Here is a 17,836-nt window from a genome sequence, read left to right as displayed (position 1 = left end):
ATTTTCAGGGCTCCAGCATTCCAGGAGGTATCCTAATGCAATTGTCGACTGTTTGCGCACTAGATGTCCACACGTTTAGCGGGAAAGATTTAGCATTATGATCTGGTACTCGACTGTGAGCATATAATAAACAAGAACTATAACGGTATGGCTCACTGGCAACAGAAGTATTTTGCCGTAATATAACAGTACCAGCAGGTAAAAGGTTAAATCCTTTCCGCCAAACCCCTCCTCTTGTGCTCTTAGCCAAAAACCACTGCGCTGAATAACATACATTGGCATGAGGAGAAACTGAAGCATTGACCTCTTTATATACTTTGTTCCCAGGGGGTAATTAAGTGCCTGAACTCATTGCTTTCATGAATAAACATCTGAATCACAAAATTTTATGGTGAATCTAAACCAACGGATTCAGATTGCTGGTCCTGGTCCACAGCCATATTTAGTCAATGACATATCATGGTGTACTATATCCCTATGATTCAACCAAATGGGTTTAACATTTACTAAAATATTTGGGGAAGTTTTTTATGCTATGAAAAAGAAAATCGACCTATCTTTTCCTTATCACCATGAACCTAGCAGCAGCAAAATTTGGGTGGGTGGGGGTCTCAAGATTTGCTGTAACTCAGGAAATACACAGCCACCATCTCTTTTAACTTTCTTCACACCAGAGAAAAAAAAATGCAGCCCATAAAGCCGACGACATGTACATAATTAAAACATGCATCTAACATTATCATAAAATCACTGTGTTCTTATTGGCTGCCAGATACAATGGAGCATAGGGTTTAGCATAGGGTACTGTCAACGGGCACATATTGAGATGCTATTGCAGTCAGGGCAACGTCACCAATAAGAACAATTGTGTCTGCCACCTCATGTTTAGTAGCCCCTGAGGGCTTTCACACTGGAGCAGTGCGCTGGCAGGGCATCAGGAAAAGTCCTGCCAGCAGCTTCTTTGGAGCGGCGTGTTTACCGCTCCTCCACCGCTGCTCCCCATTGAAATAAATGGGGCAGCGCAGCTATGCCACCGGCAAAACGTCGCTATTGTGGTGCATTGTGGGCGGTTTTGACCCTTTCTCAGTAGGGGTTAAAAGCGCCCCCCTAGCGGCCGAAATGCGCTGCAAATCCGACAGTAAAATGCAGCTAAAAACAGCAGCGTCTTATCACGGACGCTATGGGTGGCACAGTGTGAAAGGATCTTTGTGAAATTATTCTGTCTTTCCCCTTAATAGGACTGTGAAATCTGTGGCCACAAAAAGGCAAGAAGAGGGCAACTAACAAGTCACCAAAATTGCCTGTGGACTCTCTGCAGCTGATTTTTCCCCAATATTAACTTACTATGCCTTGTTCTGTACTGTCTTTGTGTGGAGGAAGCCATCTATGTAGAGGCAGGGCTTTGCTTCCTCATGTCAGTGCTGTTCCCCTGAAGTCTAAATATCTGATAACTGGTGATCTGATAATTTAGGCAGACCATTCACACATGCGGTGCAAATTTCTTTTCTGCAACCAAAGAAATTCACACAGTTCCCCAATCAATACAGACAGCGCTGACAGAGGAATCCCTCCTACCGAGCAATTGTCTGTCCTGGCTGGGGGGCAGGGGTGGGTAGGAGAAGCTATCCCCGCTGGTAGAAGACAGTAATTATTGTTAGCAGCTATGGCAACCACTAGTGATAATCATAAGAGAACCCACCAGGCTGGTTGTGCCCAAGTTGATTAATCGATCATTGATCAATCATTCAGTCTGCCTAAAAATGGTTCAAATCTTGGCACATTTCTCCTGAACCGGCCGAGATTCAAATGATGTATGGCTGGCCTTAGGTGGTAAAGAAGCTAAAGGAGCATGATCTGTTCTCCATTAACTTGTGTGGTGGGCGGGTAAAGCTGGCCATAGATGGATCAAATCTCAGCCGGTTCAGCAGGGACCATCCAAGATTTGATCCATCTATGGGCAGGCTGATCCATCGATCGACTTGGGTACAATTAGCAAGTCGGATTTTTAGAACATGATTATTGCCAGCAGCTATAGCCACTAGCAGTAATTATTGTATGGCAAAGATGGCTCCCTGTGCCCCCCCCCCCCTGCTGGGAGAACACAAAAACTCTGCGGGAGGGAACCAAGCAATTTTCTTTCCTGCAACCAGAGGTTGTAGGAAAGAAAATCACATAATCTATGGTCTGCCAAAGGCATTAGGGGTCTAATCAACCCCTGATGTCCTATTACAGGTAATTTTTCATAGCAAAATGCTATCTTTCAGTCCCCTATGTGATAAAAATCAAATTAGTGTAAAAAAAATGTAATCACACCCAAGCACTTAATTCCCTCCTCCAAAAAAATGCTTCAGCCCATACTGCCCCTATATCAGTGATGGCGAACCTTGGCACCCCAGATGTTTTGGAACTACATTTCCCATGATGCTCAACTATACTGCAGAGTGCCTGAGCATCGTGGGAAATGTAGTTCCAAAACATCTGGGGTGCCAAGGTTCGCCATCACTGCCCTATATACATAAGAATGTAAACGCACAAGCCGTAGCACTCATGTATTAAAAAATCAATTGCGTTACATGTTAACCCACACTCCAGATTGAGAACAATAATTCTAGGGTCATTGTTTACAGTTGACTCTAAACCGATGACCTGATTTTGTTTCTTTGTCATTTCAATGGCGCACGCAATTTCAAGGCTTGACATGTTTGGTATCAAAATACTTGGCACAACCTCATCATTTATATGTTACCAAATAAAATAAACTTTATTTCTTTGCATAAATTGTTGCGATAATATCATTATTATATAAGTATATCCATCGGATGATTGACTTCAACATGGATCTTTTTAGATGTTCAATAAAAGAAAATAAATTTCCTTTAAATATGGCAAACAATATACTTTAAATTTTCATTGCTGTCTATCTCTCCATCCTCCTGGTTCATACTATTACGTCCGTTCGTATAATACAAATGCTATTGACACAATAAATACAGAAAAACAATATTCTTTTCTTTGTCCGATCGTATAAATAGAAGGATTTTGTGTGTATTAATCTATACCAGTGTCATAAGTCAAGAATCCAACACACACAGAGAATGACAAAGGTATGAATGGCCACTAGACAGCTTGTAGCTTCATCAGTGACGTCACATGATGTGTCAGAAGCAGGCGGTCTCCAGGGAAACGCTCTCTGACGCAGCAAAGTCAGAATTATAGCAGAACACAATGAACTGTGATAATACTATCAAGATGGATAGGGAAACCCACATTGTAAATGAAACATCAATGTGAGTAAGGAGGATTAGCTCGCTGAGAAGATATCACACAGCTGGAATCTTCTGTTCAATATGCTGTATGAATAGGCAACATCCATCCTTCTTATCTTCCTGAAAACACCATATAATAATGATGTGCCGGTAATAAATGAAGTTCCTGAACAAAGAGGTTCCCTGCACCTAAAAGCAACCCTGTGTTTTGCCCATATAGGTCAAAATGACAGATTTGCTTAAAGCGCATTTCCACTTTTGTAATCAAATTTGAGAAAACTCCACTATACGGTATATTGGTTATGTATTCCCATTCAAATAGCATTGCTACTTTTTTAACTACTTCAGTACAGGGCACTTACACCCCCTTCCTGCCCAAGCCAATTTTCAGCTTTCAGCGATGTCGCTGTTTAAATGACAATTGCGCGGTCATGCTACACTGCACCCAAACAGAATTTTTATCATTTTGTTCCCACAAATAGAGCTTTCTTTTGGTGGTATTTGATCACCTGTTTGTTTTTTATTTTTTTGCTAAACAAATAAAAAAAGACCTAAAATTCTGAAGAAAAAAAAGTTTTTCTTTTGTTTCTGTTATAAAATTTTGTAAATAAGTAAGTTTTCTCCTTCACTGATGGGCACTTATAAGGCAGCACTGATCGGCACTGATAAGGCGGCACCGATGAGGTGGCACCGATAGGTGGCACTGATGGGCACTCATGGGTGACACTGGTGGGCACTGATGGACACTGATAGTCAGCACTGATGGGTACTTATGGGTGGTACTGATAGGCCACACTGCTGGGCACTGATATGCGGCACTGATAGATGGCATTGATAGGCATCACTGATGGCACTGGCAGGCATTGGGGATGGGCACTGATTGGCAGCTGCCTGGGCACTAATTGGCATTTCCCTGGTGGTCTAGGGTGGCATACCTGGTGATCCAGTGTGGTGGCATCCCTGGTGGTCCTAGTGGCATCGTAGTGGTCCTGGTGGGCATCCGAGGGGGGCTGCGCTGATAAACAATCAGCACAGATCCCCCTGTCAAGAAGAGCACCCAATCGGCTCTCCTCTACTTGCGTCTGTCAGACACGAGTGAGGAAAAGCCGATCAACGGCTCTTCCTATTTACATTATGATGAGCCGTGATTGGACACGGCTGATTACGCAGTAAAGAGCCTTCATCAGAGGCTCTTTACCAAGATCAGTGTAGCAGTGTGTCAGACTGACAAACCACACCACGATTGTCACGATGCACGACCCCACGGGCGCGAGATTGGTCATTCTAGAGAGTCGGCATATGACGTCCACCCAGAATGAGAGCCGCGCCGCCCAGCCATCATTTGACGGCTGGCAGGCGGGAAGTGGTTAAACAGTTCTTACCTTTTAGATGTTTCCCAGAAGGAGGTGCTGTGGCTGACTGCAAGGTTGGAATGAGCCTGTCCCAAGTCTGTCCTCATTAACCACTTGCCTACTGGGCACTTTCACCCCCTTCCTACCCAGGCCAATTTTCAGCTTTTGGCGCTGTTGCAATTTGAATGACAATTGTGCTTTCATGCAACACTGTACCCAAATTAAATTGTCATCATTTTTTTTCACGCAAATAGAGCTTTCTTTTGTTGGTAGTTAATCACCACTGTTTTCTAAATTTTTTGATAAATAAACCAAACAAAACTGAACATTTTGAAAAAATTGCGTTTTCCTTTGTTTCTGTTAAACATTTTGCAAATAAATAATCTTTCTTCATACATTTAGGCCAAACTGTATTTTTTTTTACATTTCTTTGGTGAAAATAACCCAAGTCAGTGTATATAGTCCATAAACTATGGTATATATCTGAAAATTGATCAATCCTGATATACAGTACTGACGCCATATCATTTCTTGAGGGCCAAAAACATGAGGACAGTACACATAGCCCCCATATGACCACTTTTTTGGACGTAGACAGTCCATGATATTTAGTAAGAAGCATGGCAAGTTGTACATTTTTGTCACATGTTTTTGGAAAATGAAGAAATACATTTTTCTTCACAATTTTTCACTAGTGCAGTACAGCATAATCATATAATGATGTGGTGGTGATCAAGGATACTGACCGGTGACAGTATGTACAACAATGTAAAAAATAAAATTTTAACTTTTTTTTTCAATTTGTTTTCTTTTTCATTACATTTTTTTCTATCACACTGTGACCAGAACAATACAGTGTTACCATAGTAAAACTATACTACTCTGGGGAAGTGATCAGGATTTTTTTTTGCACATTATGATTGCTTATACCAGTGAATTTATTTTTATTATGTTATAAGCAACCATTTTTACTGAATGAAATGCATTAATTCAGTGTTTACTGATGTGGTTTACTGATGTGGTTAGCTGGTCAGTGTTTACTGATGTGGTTAGCTGTAATTGGCCCTGCCTGTACCATGTGATCACTGTGACCAATCACAGAGATCAACACAATAGTACAATCAAAGCCATTCATTGTGTACATTCGATCACATCAATCACATGGTGACGGCAGCGGCCGCTACACTGATTAGTCATCCTCTTGGTCCGGTTGGCACACCGGGTCACAGATTTCACTGCAGCATGGGCTGTGGGGCGCGTGCAAGTCGCGTTTCCACTCAGAATAACGAATGCCCCGCCGTCATTTGACTATAGGCTGGGAACTGGTTAACATACAATGCAAGGAGCCCAGTCTCTACACCTTTACCTCATTTGTTAAGCCACTGTTCAAATCTAGTTACAATTGAGAGTGAAGACCTGCCTGCACAGTACGGACAGGGTTAATTATTATGGCAAACACAGCTGCCCAGCCCTTCATAAACAAAGAGAACTACCTAGGATTTTTCCTTTCCGGAGCGTCCAGACTGGAGTATTTAAAAAAGGTAGTTATGCTATGTGAATGGGGATATGTAACACATATAAAGTAGGTATTATCCAAAATTTTGGCTGCAAAAATTGAAATTAGATTTTAAGACTCCTTTCACAAGGGCACGGTCAGATAGCGAAACCAGGCAATGGCTGTTCAACAGCCCTATACACATTGCCGTGGCCACAAAGCTAGAGTGCATCAACTAAAATATGGCATTTTATGGTTGGCAGTTGATACCACCTGCCACTGTGTCCCATAGAGGTGAATAGGGCCATGCTACGATGCAACCCAATGGACTTGGTTGTGGTTTGAATTGTATGCTAAGTGCACAGCAACCGCTTCATAGAATGCGATTCACGGCAGACCATGAGTCAACAGCTAGGCCCGTGTAAAAAAAAAAGAAAAAGTTATAGACACAGATGTGGTTAGACACAGATGTGGTGGCTGCATTATTTTGCTTTTTTAGGCTTTTTAGTCTTTTTTTTCACCTAGTGATTCAGTAATACATCCTGTTCTAGAGTGACAATGCTCCCTTACTGCATTGTATCTCTGGAGTAAAAATGTTGTCACCCTCAGCTGCTCTCCAGACTTGGACTACAAACAAGTATAATCAGTGTGCCAAACAAACACCTTAAGAATCCAAAGACTTATTATTTTACCAGTGACAACAAGACATCAAAAGACAGTCAACACTTTTCAAAGGACAAAAAATCCCTGTTCTTTATGACTTAAAGCGTATCTAAACCCAAAAATTTAAAATATTACAGCTTACAAATCCTTAGATATAGTGGCTGCATTTGCTTTATTCTTTTTTCTCTTTATTTTCACCTGGTAATCTGGCCTGTAGCACACTTCCTGTCTTAGGCTGACCATAGACAATGCGATTTTCTTTCCTGTAACCATGGGTCAGTGTTGATGGAGGAATCCCCCTGTGGAGAGGAGGGGAGCTGTCGCTGTCGGGAGAACTCAGTGATTACTGCTAGTGGCTATAACCACTGACAATAATCGCATGAAAAATTCAACAGGCTGGTTGTACCAAAGTCGTACAACAATTGAATTCAGTGCAACCAGCCTGCCCATAGATAGGTCAAAATCTGGGCCAGTCACTGGTTAACCATCTATGGCCGGCTTTAAGCCTCATATACACGATCAGACTTTGTACAAACTTTCCCGTGGATTTTTGTACAAAGGGCGTCGGCCGTGAACTTGTATTGCATACACACGGCAGGACTTTTTCAGTCAACTTTCACCAAATCACGTTTTTTCTGCTCTTTACTGCCACCTTTGGTCAACTTCTGTATTGTTGTCTAATCTTTTGCATTGGTTCTGAGCATGCCTGTTTGTACTTTGTACAAAAGTCCTATGGTTTTCTGTACACACGATCGGACTTTGATCCATCGGACTTTTGTTGCCCAAAAGTTTGTCTGTTCGCACAGCCAACAAAAGTCCGATGAAACCCGAAAAAGTTTGTCCGATGGAGCGTACACACAGTCAGATGTTGCCTTAAAATGGCTAATTTGCATGTTTGTTGTCAAAAAGTCCAATCGTGTGTACAGGCCTTTAGGGTGGCTACTCACTCCTCCACTTCAGCAGAAAAGCAGCATAGCCACCCTTATCAGGTTTGTCAACCTCAGGAGAGGGTAGTGTTAAGATCCGTACACACGATCTGACTTTTTGACAGAAAACATGCAAATTAGCTGTTTTGGATCAACATCCGACCGTGTGTACGCTCCATCGGACAAACTTTTTTGGTTTTTCATCGGAATTTTGTTGGCTGTGCGAACGGACAAACTTTTTGACAGCATAAGTCCGATGGAGCAAAGTCCGATCGTGTGTACACAAAACCATCGGACTTTTATATAAAGTACAAACACGCATGCTCAAAACCAATGCAAAAGATCAGACAACAATACAGAAGTTGACCAAAGGTGGCGCTGGAGTAATTGAATGTCCTCTTTTGAAGTGTCGTCAGTACGTTGAAACGTCACTACGTTTGTGTTTGTTGCCTAAAAAGTCCAATAGTGTGTATGCAAGACAAAATTACAGCCAACACCCTTTGTACAAAAGTCCATGGGAAGGTTTGTACAAAATCCGATCGTGTGTATGAGGCTTTAGATGGACTAGTAGATTTAGACGGACTTCACATAAATGACTAACAAATGAAGTCTTAAGCCCCATACACGCTATCAGATTTTCTGCTGAGTTTTTCCTTCAGATTTACCAAAACCATATAATATGAGGTCAAACCTTAGGAGTTTCAATGTGTATGTAATCAGGCAGGCCCTTGCACTACATGGTTTTGGTAAATCTAAACACGAACGTGGTGACATTTCAATGTACTGACGACACTTCAAAAGAGGACATTCAATTACTCCAGAGCCACCTTTGGTCAACTTCTGTATTGTTGTCTGATCTTTTGCATTGGTTTTGAGCATGCGTGTTTGTACTTTGCTCCATCGGACTTATGTTGTCAAAAAGTTTGTCCGTTTGCACAGCCAACAAAAGTCCGATGAAAACTGAAAAAGTTTGTAGCGTACACATGGTCGGATGTTGCTTCAAAACAGCCAATTTGCATGTTTATTGTCAAAAAGTCTGATCATGTGTATGGGCCTTAAGAGTTTGTTTTTGAGTTTATATAAACTTTCAGCGTGTTTAACCACTTCGCGCCGCCCTATAGCCAAAAGACGGCTACAGAGCGGACGCTCTCTGCCGGGAGGCCGTCCCTGGATGTCCTCCTGTTTACTTCCGCAATGGGTGCTCCCGGGAGTGTGCATCGGGGAAGTTCTGTGCTGGCCGTGTCCCTCGGACACAGCCAGTCACAGATCGCTGTAAATGGCCAATCACAGCAGCCGTTTACAGCGCGATCGGCCTATCCAATGAGAGATGATCTCATATGTAAACATATGAGATCATCTCTCAGTGCTGCTCTCCCTCCTCACACAGACAGCGTGTGAGAAGGGACAGATGAACGGCTGCAGCGGCCGTAAGTAAAAAGAAAAAAAGTGCCATCCGCCCCAGTGCCATCCTCCCCCAGTGCCATCCGCCCAAGTACCATCCGCCCCAGTACCATCCACCCCAGTGCCATCTGCGCCCAGTGCCATCCTCCCCAGTGCCATCCTCCCCAGTGCTACCTGCCCCCAGTGCCACCTGTTAGTGCTATCTGTCCCCAGTGCCACCTGTTGTCAGTGCCATTTGTCCCCAGTGCCATCTGTCATCAGTGCCACGTATAAGTGCCATCTGTCATCAGTGCCACGTGTCATCAGTGCCACATAGTGCCATCTGTCATCAGTGCCACATATTAGTGCCATCTGTCATCAGTGCCACCTATCAGTGCCATTTGTCATCAGTGCCACCTGTCAGTGTCACGTGCTATCTGTTGTCAGTGTCACGTGTCATCAATGCCACTTATCAGTTAATCTGTCATCAGTGTCATGCATCATCGGTGCCACGTATTAGTGCCATCTGTCATCGGTGCCACGTATTAGTGACACGTATTAGTGCCATCTGTCATCAGTGCCATGTATTAGTGCCATCTGTCATCAATGCCACGTATTAGTGCCATCTATCATCAGTGCCACATATTAGTGCCATCTGTCATAAGTGCCACGTGTCATCAGTGCCAAGTATAAGTGTCATCATTGCTACGTATCAGTGCCATCTGTCATCAATGTCACGTGTCATCATTGCCACGTATCAGTGCCATCTGTCATCAGTGTCACATGTCATTGTCCTGGTGCTCCAGGGCCTTCAAAAGTTTAATAGGTAGTCAACAAGTTAGATGTGTAATTTATGCTCCTAGAACACATGATGGCGCTCCCTGCATGTTGGGCCTCTCTATGTGGCCAGGCTGTGAAAAAGTCCCACACATGTGGTATTGTAATACTCAGGAGGAGTAGCAGAATTTTTTTGGGGGTGTCATTTGTGGTATACACATGCCATGTGAGAAAAATAACCTATTACAATGACAATTTTGTGGAAAAAAATAAAAAATCTTAATTTTGCAAAGAATTGTGGGAAAAAAATGACAACATCAAAAAGCTCACTATGCCTCTTACTAAATACCTTGGAATGTCTACTTTCCAAAAAGGGGTAATTTGGGGGGTATTTGTACTTTCCTGACTTGTTGGGGTCGCAAGAAATGAGATAGGCCACCAGTACATCAGGTGTGATCAATTTTGTATGATTCGCACCACAGCTTGTAGACTCTCTAACTTTCACAAAGACCAAATAATATCCACTAATTTGGGTTATTTTTACCAAAGATATGTGGCAGTATAAATTGTGGCCAAAATTTATGAAGAAAAATTAATAATTTGCATAATTTTGTCACAGAAATAAAGAGATATGCGTTAAAAAAAAAAAATTGGTCTTTTTTCATTTATAGCGCAAAAAATAAAAACCCCAGAGGTGATCAAATACCACAAAAAGAAAGCTCTATTTGTGTGAAAAAAAGGACAAAAAATGATCACTTGGGTATAGTGTTGCATGACTGAGTAATTGTCATTCAAAGTGTGAGAGCACCAAAAGCTGAAAATTGGTCTGGGCAGGAAGGGTGTTTAAGTGCCCAGTAAGCAAGTGCTTAATGGACTCAAATGCTTCTTAACAGGTAAGTCTACAAGCTTTGTTAACACGTGCAACACAGGGGCAGTAAAACTAGGTGGTTGAGCCACTATTTAACTCCCCGCTCGCCCACCTGAACAGTGACATACAGCCGCTCACAGCTGGATGCACATGCCGGACCTGCTACAGTATAATGACGGCGGCTGGACGGCAAGCGGTTAAAAAAAACTGCATTTGTACTCGCACATGAATGGATAATAGAAGTCAGCTAAGCACTAGAGCAGGGATAGGCAACCTGGGGCCCTCCAGCTGTTGTGGAACTACATTTCCCATGAGGCATTGCAAGGCTGTCAGTTACAATTACTCCCAGAGGCATAATGGACTTGCAATTCTGCAACATCTGGAGGGCCCCAGGTTGCCTACCCCCACACTAGAGCAACTAAATACACTATATACTAAAGTACTAGAGCAATTGCTCTCGCAGAGTGTAACTGCACTTTGCAAAGTGCACAGTCTATTTGCCTTTAGTAAATCAACCCCATAGAGCAATATGCAGTGGCAGGAATAAAAAAACAAACACACCAGACAGCCCTAAGAGCAGCTGAAAAAACGTCTCGTGTGCATGAGGCCTTAATCTCTAAAGAGAACCCCTATGACGTTTATAGCGTGTTTGAGATGTGTTTGAAAAGCGTTTCTAGCTGAGATGATAGCACAAGAATCCTTATAATAGAAAACCAACACAGAGAAGGCATCTGGAAAGTCTTATTTACTGCAACACAAAGTTAAAAACACATGTATAACACATCTTGCTATAAAAGGTAGTTTAATGGCCGACCATGTTATCTAAAATCTCAAAGCACATCTAAACGTGCCCTAGGGATAAGGGAGGGGTAAAGAGTAAAGAAAGGTTATAACACCTGTCAAAAAAAAAAAAAAATTGTGTCCCATTGGCCAGATTTCTCTTCACTTCCCACTCTACAGCCAAAACAAGAAATGAAGGAAAATTCCTCCAAAGGGAGGAAATCCTTGGTAGTCAGCAGAGTCAGCAAGACTAGCATCCCCATTGGAAGATTTTCCCCTCTATCCCTGTTCCCATCCCATAGCCACAACAGTAAGTGCGGGAATTCTTGGTTGTCTCCAGGGTCACCAGATCTAGAGTCTCCATTGGAAGATATCCCCTTTATTGCTGTTCTGGTGACCACTCATAAGTTGATTTACTAAGTCCGGAGAGTTCAAAATCTGGTGCAGCTGTGCATGGCAGACTTAGGCCTCTTTCACATAGATGGACCATGACATGACATTCAGGTCCACCTGTCAGTTTTTTAGGCGGACCTGAACGAACGCTCCATAGACCTCTATGGAGCGACGGATGTCAGCGGTGACATGTCCACTGACATCCGACCCGCTCAGATCCAAAAAAGTTTGATGGAGGAAATCCCTATTTTTGCTTCTGTCCGCGGATTGGATCGGATAAAACGGACTCTACGGTCCATCTTCAGCCGATCCCCCATAGAGGAGAGCAGCGCTCTGACAGGTCCATCCCTGCACAGTGTGCAGAGACAGACCTGTCATCTGCTTGCTCAGCGGGGATCGATAGAGCGATCCCCTGCTGAGAAAGTGAAGCCTGTGCACAGACACGTCCGTGTGAAAGGGCCCATAAGCTTCTAACTTCACCTTGTCCAGTTAAAGAGGGATTCCACCAAAATAAAAAATATTAAAAGCCAGCAGCTATAAATACTACAGCTGCTGACTTTTAATAAATGGACACTCACCTGTCCCGGGTTCCAGCGATGCCGGCAGCCAAGGCCGATCGATCGCTCGGCTCTCGGCTGCTGCCGCCACCATTCTAGGTGAGGGAATCAGGAAGTGAAGCGAATCGGCTTCACTTCCCGGTTCCCTACTGCGCATGCGCGAGTCGCGCCGCGCAATAGGAAATCTCCGCACTGTCACTGGGACCTGTGTGTGTCCCAGCAGACAGCGCGGCAGGGCAGGAAATGGCGTAGACTCCCACGGGAGTCTATGCCCGGAAGTGGGTGTAAATACCTGTCTTTGACAGGTATCTCCACCCCCCTCCCCCCTGAAAGGTGTCAATTGTGACACCGGAGGGGGGGAGGGATCCGATCAGCGGAGGTTCCACTTTAGGGTGGAATCCCGCTTTAAGCTTTGAAAAAAAAAAACCTGGAAGCTGATTGGTTTCTATGCAGAGCTGCACCAGTGTTTGCATGCTCTGTTTTTAGTAAATAACGGGAACACAGATAGCAGTAAAAACCTGATAGAGGTTCTAATCCCTCTTCACTTTATCCAAAACAACAACAAAAAAAAAGTTTGGTCTTAGTTATACTTTAACTAGAGCTGGAGACTGGCTATCCAGCTAGTTTTATTTTAGTGAGTCACTGATATCCCGTGTACTGGGTTCATCTAATCCAAATAAGTGTGCCTCCAGCTCCAGTCCATCTCTGCAGCCAGTGTATCATGTAATTATAGGGCTGGTGGCAATACATGAAACATGTGATTTGATTTCACACAAGCTCTTTAATCTCTACTTGGATGAAGGAACGTTTATCCAGGAAATCCTAATCATACCTTTTACATCGTGTGTACAAGATGAAAATTCATACTTCCAAAGAGGCAAGTACCTATACCTACACAGGGCCAGGTTTAGACATTATACTGTCTAGGCACAGCTGAATGATGTCTTCCATAGATACAGTGCAGTCAGTGAGTGTTGTCACCCTGGAGCAGGAAGTGTGTTGCTTCCCCTTTATTTTGACCTGGTGATCCTGTCAGTTACAAACTTTCTGTACAATGCTTACTCACTATACTGCATCTATGGAGAAGCAATGTTCTTACCTTGGGACAGGACTACAATACTCCCCTCCCACTTTTCTCTATAACCTAAAAAGGGGGGGGGGGTTCTATAATCTTCAGAAATCACTGCAACAAATGTAACTGATAAGAATTGAGCACAGACAGGGTAGCACAGGAAGTTACATGATGACAAAATTTCTGACATAACCTTGGCAGCCCCAATAGCAGTTGGTTGTATATGTTACTGACAGGGTACCCCTGGAGGTGACTACAAGTACCTGGTGCTTAATAGTCAATGTTGGCCAACTTTTGTTAAGGCCCTTCTGTAGGTGGTGCACATGTATCTGGCCCTTTAAGACTATTCACAAGAGATGGCTGATCAGCTAAGTAAGGGCAATCTCAGCTGGCATTAACTGTAGGCAGCAGGGGGTTATGTTTGGTAGTTCCACTCTCCACTCCTTGTATGCAACTGATTCAGTCCCATACAGTTGGCAGTCAATAATGCCAGAAAGCTCAGTCCTCATGGGTCAGGTCCTCAATGGCTGTAGACACACACGTCAAAACAGGTCTAAAAGCTATAGTCCCAGAACACAGCAACTCTTTGTGGCTCAGTATCCCAGCTCTGTTGTAATCACACACTACCCATCTGTATGGCTCCAGCCCAGCGCTTAGGAATCTGGTGCTCATAGGGTTCTCAGTGGCTCTAGCTCAGTTCTAATCAGTTCTCTTTCTCTCTTTTAGTGGGAGAGCAGACCCAGACAGCTAAGGTCTGTGCTCTCTCTCCCCCCGGTGGCACTGCTCCATAGTTGCCAACATTGTAAAAAAAATTTTTTGGCAGTAGGCGGAGTTGTATTATTATTAGGGGGCGGGACATGCGGTTATAGGTGTGGAATAGGAAAAGGTGAAAATGCGGCGTGCGCAGCACAGCGCGGCAAAATATGGGCATGGTGTTCGTAAAATTGTGGGCGTGGCTTACACGGGCGTGGCTCAAAGGGGTGTTGTTTGAGTCTGAGATGAATGCAGGATGGAGAGGGAAAGGGGGGGGGTGGAGGGACAGCAGCCCCTGATCCTACACCACAATAGCAATATGTGTTTTCCAGAGTTTGACAATCAGCAGATAAAGATACTCCAAATACCTGGTGTTAGCGCTTCAATCATCCCGGCGCCATGATTGTTATGGTGTCAGGATGATTGAAGCGCATTATTTCTATTATTACATTGTAAAATGTAAAATGAAATCATTCAACTCACCATAATGCAGAATCAGTGGGAGCCCATCCAGACTGGCTCCCGACATCCAGACTGCCCCCTCTGACATACAGACTGGCCCCCGACATCCAGACTGGCCCCCAACAGCCAGACTGCCCCCTCTGATATCCAGACTGGCCCCCGACATCCATACTAGCCCCCCACATCCAGACTCTGATTGGCCTCCGACATCCTGACTCACTGGCCCCCGACGTCCAGACTGGCCCCCCGACATCCAAACTAACTGGCCCCCGACATCCAGACTGGCCCCCGACATCCTGACTCACTGGCCCCCGACATCCAGACTGGCCCCCGACATCCAGACTCACTGGCCCCCGACATCCTCCAGACTCACTGGCCCCCGACATCCTCCAGACCGACGCCATCGCTGCCGCACGCAAAGACTTTGAACTGTGGCGCCACCCACCTTCCATGCACTTTACAGACACTGGCAGCAGGGGTGGGCGGCGCAGCAGCATCTCTATTGAAGACCAGCTTTTGGTCTTCTTTAAAATGGCGGCCGGTGGAGACATTGTCTCCGCCGGCTGCTAGAGGTCCGCGGCCGAAAAACGGGGACAAACCGAATTTCCCGGGACATTTCCCAGGACAAAATTAAATCAGGACAAAGGTCCTAATCCTGAGAATGTCCTGGGAAATTCGGGACAGTTGGCAACTATGCTGCTCTCTTTAAGGACTACAGTTCCCATGATTTTCAGTGTCTGCACAAGTCCTCTCCCTGGCTCTGATTGGGCCAGTCAGCAGCTAAAAATGCTGTAGCTGCTGACGAGGGGCAGCCCGTCCATTAAGGACACATGGTCGCCACCCCCTCTCTCCAGCCACCCCCTCTATGTAAAATGGATAGAGTCATGCATTGCATGACTCTATCCATGGCTGCCGACCACCACCTGCATTTGATGGCAAAGTGGCTGCATTTGATGGGCACAGTGGCTGCAATTGATGAGCACAGTGGCTGCATTTGATGGGCACAGTGGCGGGAATTGATGGCACAGTGGCTGCAATTGATAGCACAGTGGCTGCAATTGATAGCACAGTTGGCTGCATTTGATGAGCACAGTGAAGCTGCAATTGATGGTTTTTTTTCAATATTTTTCAGTTTGTTTGCCTCCCCACAAAAATTTTAAGCACCAGCCGCCACTGCTGCTGACTATTAATATAAGGATACTTACCTGTCCATGGAGCCCGCAATATTGGCACCCGAAGCCGATCGGCTTCAGATGCAGGCACTGGCATCGTTACTAAGGGAAACAAGAAGTGAAGCCTTGCGGCGCTTCATAGCCTGTTTCCTACTGCGTATGCACAAGTCGCGCTGCTCTTTCTGAATGGTGCCGCTATCTTCTGGTACCTGTGTCTCCCAGAAGGCGGAGGGGGGAGGGGTCTGGAAGTTTCATAGATCTTACACCGAAGTGGATGCGGATACCTGGTTTTGACAAGTATCCGTTCCCCGCTCCCTCCGAAAGGTGCCAAGTGTGGCAGTGGGGGGGGGGAGGGTCCGAATAAGCGGAGCTTCCCCTTTTGGGTGGAACTCCGCTTTAAACAGGTCAAATGCAGGTGCATAGACTGCTTGCAATTAAAAAATAATAATTTGTGATGTTTCAATGATGAGAGTTCTGAATTAATTTGTGTTTTTCATATCTGCTTGGAGTTCAGCTTGAAATAAAATTATTAAAATATTAAATGTAATAAAAAATACAACAGCAAGCAAGCAAAAGTTGCATCAAAAAATTAAATGTGCGCCTACTGAGAATATTTTTATAATTACAGCAAAGACATTGGTACAGTTAAACCCCATGCAGCCATTCTGAATAATTATGTGCAGCGTTCGGGTATGGCGTGCTCTCAGGGGCCTTTAAATCCAAGCAGAGAATAAAATAAACCATGCAGAATCTCAGCTCTTCCTTTTCAGATTACTGGCGGCATGAATGTGAAAAGTAAAAGCAACGTCTGCTTTGTCCCACCACGCCGTGTCCTCACTTCACGTGAGCCACATTGCCTTTGGAGATGCCCAGCATGTTGTATCAGAGTGTCCTGTGGCTTGGAAGGGGTTATTTTTGGTCCTTCTGTAGGTCAGACTGAGTTTGGGGTCGGACGGGGGCGTGAGGTGTGGTTCCTCTGTCTTCCCATAGCGTATGTCCTCACGTCGGTGCCCGCTGTGATGCAGCTTTAATCAGTATTCGGAAAAGCTACAATTTGTCGAGAGAAATGCAGGACAAAGAAAACCCCAAACTACCAATTCTGTCCCGTCTCCCCACAATCCTGTTTGTGTCTCCTTGCTGACTTGGTCTAATTAAAGGGTCCCTCATTATAGGCCTGCTGTACCCCCCACGAAGAGACATTGTTAACCCTTGGTGGTGAGGGCTTTTACTGGCAGTATAGCTAGGAAATGAATGTCGGTCAAGTAATGACACTTTCCAGACTTCAAAATCCTTATTTAAAGCAGTAATTAACCCAAAAGCAAACATTTATTAAAGTGGAGGGCCACCCTAAAATAAAAAATGCAATTAATAAATTAATATTCTTAAAAAAATGTAATTTAAAAAAAACAAAAAAAAAAACTTTTTTTTACTTACCAGAAACCCCTGTTGCTAGTCTTCCTAATCTGCATCTTCCTATTCCACAGCGCTGTTTCTTCAGTTCCTCCTCTTCGGCGAGTGACCCCGTTGCCTTCTGGGACATGTGTGTCCCCCAGAAAACAACAGGGCCATTCACAAAGCGTTGCACTACGCAGTAGGAAACGGGCAGTGAAGCCGCAAGGCTCCACTGCCTGTTTCCCTTAGTTAGGATGGCAGTGCCGGCACCTGATCTGATGAACAGATCGGCCTTGGGTTGCTGACATCGCGGGCTCACTGGACAGGTAAGTGTCCTTATTAAAAGTCAGCAGCTACAGTGTTTGTAGTTGCTGACTTTTAAAAAAAAATGCGGACCTCCTCTTTAAATTGCAACTTATCAATTCTTAGATGAGGTGGCTGCAAACATCTTCTTTTTAGCATTTCTTTCTTCTATTCTGATCCCGCCAGTAAGTCTGTTGTTTTAAAAAAAAACAAAAAAACAAGCTC

Source organism: Lithobates pipiens, unplaced genomic scaffold, assembly GCF_037356315.1.
Source record: "Lithobates pipiens isolate NorthernLeopardFrog02 unplaced genomic scaffold, aLitPip1_a1.2 Scaffold_10, whole genome shotgun sequence".
NCBI lineage: Eukaryota > Metazoa > Chordata > Amphibia > Anura > Ranidae > Lithobates > Lithobates pipiens.
The sequence above is the reverse complement of the archived record's forward strand: the minus strand, read 5'-3'. Positions refer to the sequence as shown.